Source organism: Petaurus breviceps, unplaced genomic scaffold, assembly GCF_028583685.1.
Source record: "Petaurus breviceps papuanus isolate PSGF00001 unplaced genomic scaffold, PetGlider_PUasm1.0 90731, whole genome shotgun sequence".
Classification (NCBI taxonomy): Eukaryota; Metazoa; Chordata; class Mammalia; order Diprotodontia; family Petauridae; genus Petaurus; species Petaurus breviceps.
Window position 1 is genome coordinate 5,253,900 of NW_027187325.1, and position 10,787 is coordinate 5,264,686.

General features: G+C 38.8%; 1 pseudogene; it reads right to left on the bottom strand.

Annotated features, from left to right (window-relative positions):
* Positions 1–8,192: 8,192 nt before the first annotated feature.
* On the bottom strand, positions 8,193–10,071 carry LOC138145211 (T-complex protein 1 subunit zeta pseudogene; annotated as a pseudogene).
* Between the last annotated feature and the right edge of the window lie 716 nt (positions 10,072–10,787).

Consider the following 10,787-nt stretch of genomic DNA (forward strand, 5'->3'; position numbering starts at 1 on the left):
CACCTCCAAATTTCACCTTTAAAGTATCTTCCCTTACTTTTAAATTGGTCCTGTGCCCTCTATGTATACCTGTACACATATATACACACTTACATATGTATTCATATGCTCATATACATTCTTATATAGACATATATATGTATGTACACATACATACATATATGTATATATACACATTTATATTCCCTTCAACTATTCTCATACTGAGAAAAGTTTCATAAGTTACAATTATTGTTTTTCCATTTAGGAATGTTAATAGTTAAACTTTGATTTAGTTCCTTATGATTTCTTTTCCCTGTTTACCTTCTTATGCTTCTCTTGATTCTTGTATCTGAATGTCAAATTTTCTATTCAACTCTGGTTTTTTCATCAAGAATGCTTTGAAAATCCTCTATTCCACTGAATGACCATGTTTTCCCCTGAAACATGAAACTCAGTGTTGCTATATAGATGATTCTTGGTTCAAATCCCATCTCCTTTGACCTCCAGAATATCATATTCCAAGTTATTTGATCCCTCGGTGTAGAAGCTGCCAGATCCTGTGTTATCCTGATTGTGTTTCCACAATACTCAAATTGTTCCTTCCTGGCTGCTTGTAATATTTTCTCCTTGATATGGGAATTCGAGAAACTGGCTATAATATTCCTAAGAGTTTTCTTTTGGGGATCTTTTTCATGAGGTGATCAGTGAATTCTTTCAATCTCTGTTTTGCCCTCTGGCTCTAAAACATCAGGGCAATTTTCCTTGACAATTTCTTGGAGGATGATTTCTAGGTTCTTTTTTTTGATCATAGCTTTCATGTAGTCCAATAATTTTTGAATTACCTCTGCTGGATCTATTTTCCAGGTCAGTGGTTTTTCCAATGAGATATTTCACATTGCCTTCTATTTTTTCATTTGTTGGGATCTTTTATTTATTTTTATGTTTATGTTTATTTATTGTCTGATAATAGTATCTTGATTTCCCATAAAGTCACTAGCATCCATTTGCTCCAATCTAATTCTGAAGGAATGATTTTCTTCGTTGAGCTTTTGAGATTCTTTTTCCATCTGGCAAATTCGGCTTTTTAAGGCATTCTTCTCCTCATTGCCTTTTTGAGCCTCTTTTGCCATTTGAGTTAATCTATTTTTAAGGTGTTATTTTCTTCGGTCACATTGTTGACTCTCGTTTTATAATTTTCTTGCATCATTCTCATTTCTTTTCCCAATATTTCCTCCACTTCTCTTATTTGGTGTTCAAAATCCTTCTTAAGGTCCTCTATGACCTATAACCAGCTCATATATTTCTTGGAAGCTTCTGGTGCAGGAATTCTGAGTTTACTATCTTCCTCCTTTTCCATGCTTTGATCCTTTTTTCCCCAAAAAAAGGAATCCAGAGTCGGATTGCTCTGCTTGCTTTGCTTGCTCAAATTGCCACTAAATCACTTGACTTTTGAGGTTTTGGGCACAGTAGAACTCTGCTACCAGACAGGGTAGCTCCGTCCCAAATTGCTAGGATTTTCACATCTGCTGGAGCTGTTAGTTGGGTGCCGTCTCTGAGCCTCCACACACTCTGGCAAGCTGGTCACCCACACCAGGACCTACACACTAGATAGTGATCCAGATCCAAGCAGGTTAAAGCAAGAGCAATTACCCCTTCAGAATGGTTACTTGATCCCCCTATAGTCTGCAAGGCAGTAGCTGAAGCTGCCATGTTGCAGCGGCTGTATGGCCGCAACACCTCAGCTACTTCTCCTTCCAGGGGGTAAAGGCTGTACCACATTCCCAAACTACCAGATCCCCAAATCCACACTGCACTGACCTCTCACTTTGTCCTTAGCATCTGTGTGTTCATAATTTTGGAATCTGCCACAGCTGCGGATGAACTGAAGTCCCTCCATCTGGTGGCTTGTCAGTCCACCCTGAGGCTAAAACCTTGGGCTCACACAGGGCTGGTCTTGGCTCCCAGGGTGCTGTGCTGGCTGCTTCCTGCAGGCCTTCTGGAATATTGTCTTCAGCAGGAGGTTAGCTTTCCTCTGTCATTTTGTGGGTTCTGTAGCTCCAAAGTTTTTCTAGAGTCATTTTTCACATGAATTGGAGGAAGTAGAAGCTGGAGTCGAGTGGAAGTCCTGTTTATGCCATCTTGACTCTGCCCCTGAATCAATCTTTATTTTACTTATATGTAAAACAAGAATGTAAAAATCTGTAAAGTGAGAATGCAGTGTGGCATAGTTTATAAAGAGCTGCTCAGGGTCAGGAAGAAGTAGGTTCTCAATTTGCATCTAACCTTGGTTTATGTGACTCTGTCACCTAAAAGCTGAGTGCCGTCAGGAAACTTTCCCAGAAATGGGATGCAGATTCACATTGGTCTGGTGAGAGAGAGAGAGACAGAGACAGAGACAAAGAGAAAAGAAGAAAAGGGAGAGGAGGGTAGAGGAAGGGACTGCAGTGTAGGTGAGGGGAGGGAGGGGAGAAGAGGGGAGGGGAGGGGAGGGGAAGTGAGGAAAAGGAAGGGGAGGAAAGGGGAAGGGAGGGAGTGTAGGGTTAATGGAATATAAAGAACTTCCCCATCCATCAATAGGCCTACGTGACCATATGTGTTCCCTTTTGTCCTTGGAAGAAGGGTCATATTCCTAGGCCTAAAGGTTCACAGACATTTCAATCATGGATGTCTTGCTGCTTTAATCTCCAGCCCAGTTCACAGCTGTGAAACATCCTGAGTAAAGTGCCTAAACTTAGGGGAAGTTTGCCTAAGGGAGGCTTACTTGCAGGAAGGCTTTCACACCTTTTGGTACTGAGCCAATTAGGCACTGAGTCAAGTGGGCTGGCATACCTTCTGGCTCTGAGCCTATTAGTCAAAAGTTTATTTATATATATTCTGAGGTGAGATTTTGCTTTGGGGCTCAGTATTCTTTGGGAAAAATATTCACCTGAAGTTTTGTGATTTGGCCGGACAAGACTCTGGGTAGCTGTTGTTAAGGCTCCCTGTCAGCTTTGTGAACCCAGATGTTTGTGCACCCTGTTCTGGTAATTATGTGTCTATTACTTGGTTTAGACAGCTGAGGCCTTGTCTATTGGATTCTTTCTTGGATATTCACTTCTTTCTACTTAGCTGTTTGCATCATTGAATTAAAGTAAGATTGTTGACCCCTTTGAAGTTGTCTGTCCTTTGGAAAAGCAGCTACCCTTCTGTGTGCTGGTGTTACTGATCTGACAACTCCACAGCAGTTGCAAATATCATTAATGACACAGGAAGGAAGGGAGGAAGAGAGGAAGGAAGGAAGGAAAGATAACAATACCTGCTTTACTTTTATCATAGAGTTGCTATGAGAAAAAAAAATTAAGTATCTTATAAATATGAAGTACTATTTATATATAAACTTACTACTTCCACCTATGCCAAGAAATCTACTTCTCAACAATATTTCAAATATTCTATGTCATTTGATTTCCAAATCAAGTTGCCAAGGAAAGCAGTGAAAGCAGAAATTTTCTGATCACAATGAGCTGTCAATGCCCAGGTATGCAGTACTCCAAAGTATGCTTTCTTCAAAGAGTAATTCAAGCTACTTGGTGACATTCCTCATCTCCCCAGAAGTCAGTGTTCTTTCACTCTTTAAATTACTCTGAATAATTTTTATGTACTTTTCATTAACGTATTTGTATACATGGTATATTAGCCTAACCTCCTTCCCTTAAAGTATAGGCTTCATAAGAGTAAGAACCATTTCTGTTTTTGGCTTTGTAGATACAGCTAGTGTCTCAGATGTAGTAAGTGTTTAATAAATGTTGAATTTAATGTTAGTTGTTAAATTGAATTAAATGGAATTTCACAGGCACACAATCAGCCCACAACACCAGCCAGGCCCCATATGCACTATGGTTGCCTTGCTATAATTATTACTCAGGCCTTTCACATCTATATGTTTTAACTGGCTCTTAGGGAACAGAGTAAAATAATAATGATAAGTGACATTTATGTAACTCTTTATGAATTGCAAAGTGATTTGCTTAGGGTACTTCATTTGATCCTTACAACAATTCTGTGAGGTTACTATCATGAATAATCCTCATTTTCTAGATTAGGAAATTGGGATTAAGAGGCTAAAAACCTTTCCAGGGTCATATAGCTAGTCAGCGTCCAAGGTAGAATTTTAATAATCTTCCTGACTCTAAATCCTGTGTTCTATACACTCTGTAGGTTAAATGACTGGGTTGCAGAGTCAGGCTAACCTTCCATTTATTCCTGGTATATCTGGTTTATAACTAGTCATTTAAATGCTCTCTCCTCCTTTAGAATGTGAGTTTCTTCAGGGAGGGGCTGTATTTTTTTTAATCACCAGACCTTACCACAGTGCCTGGTACATAGTAAGCACTTACATATGTTCTTGACTGACTGACTGGCATGCTGTTTGAATACTCTCCTTAACAGTGTGCTCTCTCTGACTATGATGTCCTCAGTTCCTTAGTTGTTGACTATTGTCTTGAGCTTCTTTTTTCTACCTCTTGTGGGCATTGGCTTGACTCTGTATACCATCCTATTTATTCTCTGCTATCAGGAACTGAAACAGATACTTCCACCTATATGATTCTGTTAATGTTCCTCTAAAACTGTAGAACCCAAACTTTTTTGATTACTCACATTTATTGATAAAAAAAATTAAGCATGTGACCCCAATATATACATGCATGTGTGCATATCTGTATTTTTGTGTATGTATGTATATGTGTGTATGGATGTATATATATGTGCATACATGCATGTGTATTTTTGTGGATTATATACATGGAATACTATATTAATATAGTATATCACATTATACTATACATTACATTATATTATAAACATGCACTAAAATAAGTTTTAAAGAATGAAATCATGACAAATTAAAAAAAAAACCTTTTATATACTAAGGCAGGTTGGGGCCAAGTGGAGAAATTTATTTTTGGTTTTGGAGGTAACAGAGAGCAATGAAATTTTATTGAGTACGGACACTGATGTAGTTAAACCTGCACTTTAAGAACATCACTCTGTTAAATGTGTAAAGGATGAACTGCACTGGGAACAGATTTGTGGAAGATAGAACAATTAGGCAGCTATTGCAATAGTCCAGGCAAGAGGAGATGAGGATCTGAACAAGAATGATAGCTATGAAAGTGGAGAGAAGGGGACAAAATTATAGAGAAATAAATGACAAGATTTAAAAATTACTTGAGTGTGTTCAGTAAGGTAAAGTGAGGAATCTATGATGACATAGGTTGGAAACCCGAATGACTGGAAAGCTAGTGTGGTTCCTTTGACATATGGAAATTCAGAAGAGGAGTTGATTTGAGGGAAAAAATAATGCACTGAGATCTGTAATACAAAAACTATTTATATTTGTACATACTGTGTGAATAAGTCTGTCCTACTCAAAAAAGAAAATGGTAGAGGTAAGAAGAGGGTTTTTACTGTCCCAGAAAAGAGAGCCCATAGCCATGAGGGGATTTGAATGAAGGGGAATGAATAGATATGCTGTGCAGTGAGGTGGAGGAGTTTTACCATATGGCACCTTCACAGCTGCTGCTATGGTTGCCTAGATGTAATTAGACTATAATTGTCTTATTGGGACTGAAAGGGGGAAGCTGGTAACTTACACTGCCATAGAAAGCACTAGAGTAGGACAATATTGCAGAATGGGAAAAAGGTAAGTGTGTTTGTATTGGAAAGTCATCCTGGGGAAAACAGGCTACAATCCAGCTTACCACTCTTGTATTGGTTGATCACATACCCCCTTTAGTTATGCTACCTTATCCTCTGAGTTCCTACATCACTTCACAAGACCTTTGGAGACTATTATCCTAATTAAAGACTCCAAAGTCTCTTCTAATGAGGCCAGAATTTGAAATACACAATTATACTATATAGTCATTGAGAATAAGGAACTTATCTTTTCATTCTATATATTCTAAATGCATAAGTAGATCTAAGTACAAAGCGGTCCCTAATTAATTAGAACAGAGAATATTAACAAGGAAATTCCATTGCTATGTGATACAGTTGATTAACTGAGTAGTCAGAATAAATTTTGCTTCTTTGAATTGTGATGTCAGGGGAGGGTGAAGGGAATAAGCATTCATTAAGCACTACTATTCAATTATCTCATTTGATTTGATTTGTCAATATAACCAACTTGCTTACTAACTTTCCTGATGGGAGTATTACTCACTATTGCAATTTACTATATGAACCAAAACTGCATCTGGCTCCCTACTACCTACCTTCTCCTATTTATATATACATAGATTATAGATCATTAGATATTTAAGGGGAGAAATAATCAGTAACTTATTTAAAAGGGAAATATCTTAGATCAAAGTGAAAATTTTCATAAAAATAGGCAATATCCTCATAAAAGATAATTAAGCTACATCATTAAACATTGGAAGTAAGGATTGTTTTAAAAAAAACTTTGATATTGATGCTTCATCATAGAATAATGGAATCACCATTAGACATGGCATCAGAAGGCTGGGGTTTAAGTTCTGTTTCTACCAGTAAGCTGTATGATTTGGAGCAAGTCATTTCACCTCTATGATGCTCATCTTTCTAAGATGTACAATGGGGATAATATATTTGCCCTACAATCCTCATAGGGCTATTGTAAGTAAAGGATTTTATAAATTATGGGCTACTACAGAAAAGTGAGTAAAGATGAGAAGTGGCTTCACTTCAGTTATCAACTGTTTTTCTGCATCTTAATCAAGGAAGCCCTTATGGAGGGGTCTAGAATTCAAGAAACATTAGACTTAATAAACTGGCAATGAGGACATGTCAGTCATCAGTTCTTCAGAACTCCTATATGGGGTCACAACCCACAGTTTAAGAAGAGCTGAAGGGATCACTAGTGGAAAACATTAAGAATCCCTAGGACGTGACCCAGTAGAGGAAAATTGTAGAACTTCATTAAATTTATATGATTTAAGAACATAGATCATAACAATATTATGTTAATATCTATTTTTAACAAAATCCCTTGATAACAAATATGGGCCACATTAGGAGAATGGTAGAAGCATTCTCACTGCATTTATAACCAGGAGACTTCTCAATATTTGATCTATAGAATGGATTCTAATCCAAAACATGTCACTAACAAATACATTGTAATCTTAGACTATTTACTTAATAATCACAAGATGACATTTATACATTACTTTTTCAAAGTATGTTGTATTTATAGGAGGCAGAGTGTTTTTGCTTCCCAAATACATCAGGACAACCTGATTGTTTTGGTGCTATATCTTAGCCATTAAAAATTTCAGTCTCCCTATATAGACTTACTTACAACATGCAAGGGAATAGTTTAACACCATTTTGCAAACCACTAAACTGAAACTTAGAGCAATGGATTTGCCTGTGATCATAGAGCTAGCAAGAATCAGGGGCAAGTTTCAAATCTAGTTCTATATCTATATCACACTGATCTCCCTAAAAAGCTCTTTGCAGCTCTGTTTCCTTATGTGTAAAATGAGGTTAGACTAAAACAGGGGTGGTGAGCCTAGAGCCTCGAGGCCACTGTATCGTTAATGTATTTTTGCTTAATGGGAAGAAATTTCCCATTCATTAATAGGCCCATGTGACCTGCTAAAGTCACATGGAAGCCTGAGTCACATGAGTCTACGGTGGGAGGAGCTTGCTGAATGGGTAGAGCAGAGCCCAGAGGAAGTTGGTCAGAGTAGTTCGAGGTGAGGGAGAAAGAGGAAACAGGCAGATACCTGTGAGTATTTGTTTCTGGTAAGACCATATTAGGGGGAAGGCTTGGGGATGGTGGTGCCCTCTGCATAGTTATTGCATGTAGATTTCTTTGTTGGTATGATGAATTTGGCTTTCTGGTTTTTGAATAAATGTTTTTGTTCTGTCTTTGACATGGAGAGTCTGTCATATTTTGTGATTCAGAATCATGCCAGCCTATTTAAAGCCACCATACAAGCTGTGAATATCACATTGGCACTACATCTATATGTGGCCTCAAGGTCACAGTTTCCCCACCCCTGGAATAAATATTCTTCCAGTTTTAATATCCTATGAGATGGATATGATGATTTACACAAATATGAGAGAAAACAGGCATTTTTGTAATATATAGAGACATGTATGTATACATGCAAATATATGCATATATATGTATATGTATGTATGTGTATATATGTATACACATGCATACACATATATTCTTTTTTTTTGATTGGGTAAAAAGGACTGCAGCTTTAATTGTAGGCCTCAGTACAATTAAAAAAAATAAATACTGTAATCAATTTCAGGATCTTACATTTGAATGGGGGCCAATAATTTCCATTTTATAGAAAAACAATTATTCTTTGGAAAATCCTTTGGCAGCTGGGAAGAAAAACTTCACCGCCAGACATACTTTGTGGTTCTATCTGTAGGGCCTTCATGATTCAGCTGATTACAAGGGAAACCTGTGATTCAATTCAACCTTTCAGAGAAGACATTCCATCTCGCATCTCATCAACCAGTAGAATATTGGTGGCAATTACAGTGCAGGAGTGAAGCAGTTGTTTCTTGACACAATAGTTATCCCAGATGCCAGCTTCAGCCGCAATAACAGGCTCACCTATCATTAAATCAACACCAACAAGTTGTCCTGATTCTGAATGTTCAGCCTGTATCTTAACTAGTGTTTCCTGAAGGTCAAAACCAGAGTTCTGAGCAAGAACCTTGGGAATAATGAGCAATGCATCAGCAAAAGCCTGGACTCCAAGATGGGCCCTTCCCTTGACATTGGGCTTATGCTTAATGGGAGCTTCAGCTATGGCTACTTCTATGGCACCAGCACCAGGAACCACACAGCCATCTTTAACAGTGTTGTTGACAGCTTGCAGACCGTCTCATACTGTGTCCTTGATCTGGGTAATTGTGTGCTTGTTTGGCCCTTTGATCAACAAGGTGACAGAGCAAGGGTTGCCGCATTTCTCAATAAAGGTGAACGTCTCTTCTCCCAGCATGTATTCATAGACAAGACCTGAATGTCCCAAACAGTCAGAATTTAAGTTGTCTAGAGAATTCATAGCCATCCCACCACATGCAAGAGTCAACCTCTCCATATTTCTTCTTCTTGCTCTGCGGAGTGCTATTATACCTTCTTTTGCCAGAGCATCTAAAGAAAATTGGTCAATTCTCTTCTGATTAATAACAACAAATCCTTTGTCTGAATCACCACACACTTTTCTTTTCAGTTCTACTATTTTCTTTACTCTATCTTCAATGAATTTCCTTTCTGCTTTCACTAGCTTCTAGCTTTCTTCTGCGCTTTTATAAAAAAATCCAGAATTCACTTCTTTTTTTTTCATATTCTAATGATACATTGCAGGTAAGGATGTAAGCATCTTCTACTCTTTTCTTCATATCAGGATGTCGGGCACCACGGTCCAGAACCAGTCCTCTGATCAACGTTGTGTCAGTATCTGATTTATGCTTCATCTCCATAATCTCTACCATGAAAAGATCAACAGGTTCACCTGGTTTTCTGATGGCCAAAACTGAGTCTACCACAGCCTCTGTCAGCACGTCAGCCAGGTCAGCATTGACTTTGGTGTGCAGGGATGTTCGGGTCACATCAATGAGGATTTCTCCATCTATTTCCTTGCTTATTTTGATTTGATCTAAGACTTCCAGGGCCTTTGTCTTGGCCGCTTCAAACACTTCTGTTATGATTCAAGGGTGCAGATCTTCATAGATGTAGAGATCCACCTGCTTCAGCAGCTCCCTGATGATGAGAACACTAGAAGTGGTGCCATCACCAGAAATGTCATCCTGGGCTGTGGCTACTTTGGCTATCAAGGAGGCTCTTGGGTGTTGAATTTGTATCTCGTAGAGCACCACATTGCCATACTTGGTTAACTTGATGTCTCCTGCCCCTGAAATGAACATCTTTGTGGTGCCCTTGGGCCCTAGGTTGGTCCTCAGCATGTCCTGCAGCCCCTGGGCTGCGCTGATGTTCACGGTCAGTGCCGCCTGGGCCTGTGCCACCTCGGCTTTGGGGTTCAGCACCTTCACAGCCTACATGGTTGCGGAGTGGTGGCGGCAGGAGCAGAGGAGGAGGCAGGTGTGAGGGAAGTCATACACATATATTCTTAAGCCATATTTGTCATGATTTGTACTACTCTGACATTTCATTTTGCCAAAGAACCACTTCCAAGAAGCATGCTGCTCACCATTTGCCTCTTGGGTCCTCAGTTTTCTATTTGTAAAATGAGAGGGTTAGTTTAGAATAGATTTCTTCAAGGTTCTTTTCAGTTTTATAATGCTGTGATTCCAAGATATCTATGGCACCCACCTTTCTGAGAGTGGATGGGATCAGACAAAAACTGGAACTTTTTCAAAGCTCCAAAACTACAAAGGATCATAGTGACAGGTGCCAGGAACTGACTTCTTTGCAGGCCAAAGTTCTTCCTCCTCTTCCAAGTTTCTCCCATGATTTGGGGATTCTGGATCCGTTGGTGGGGACATTGGTAGGTTTACAATTGCTTCACAAAGTCATGGAGCAGGTAATGCATTTGTAAACAGTTCCACAAAGCTTTAAGCTTTTCTTACCAATTTATCCCTCTTGCTATGGTTCTCAGTGCTAAAGTGTACTATCTGAGGCATGTGAAAGCAATTTATCCGCTCAGAGCTGGTGAGATTTCCTTGGTCTCACTGTGAAGGGAAGAGGGGGAAAAAGTGATTTTCTGAGCTTATTACAATGACCACAACATCAAACCTATTCTGTGACACAGGCTCAAGGCTAAGTTTAAGTGAATATCTTG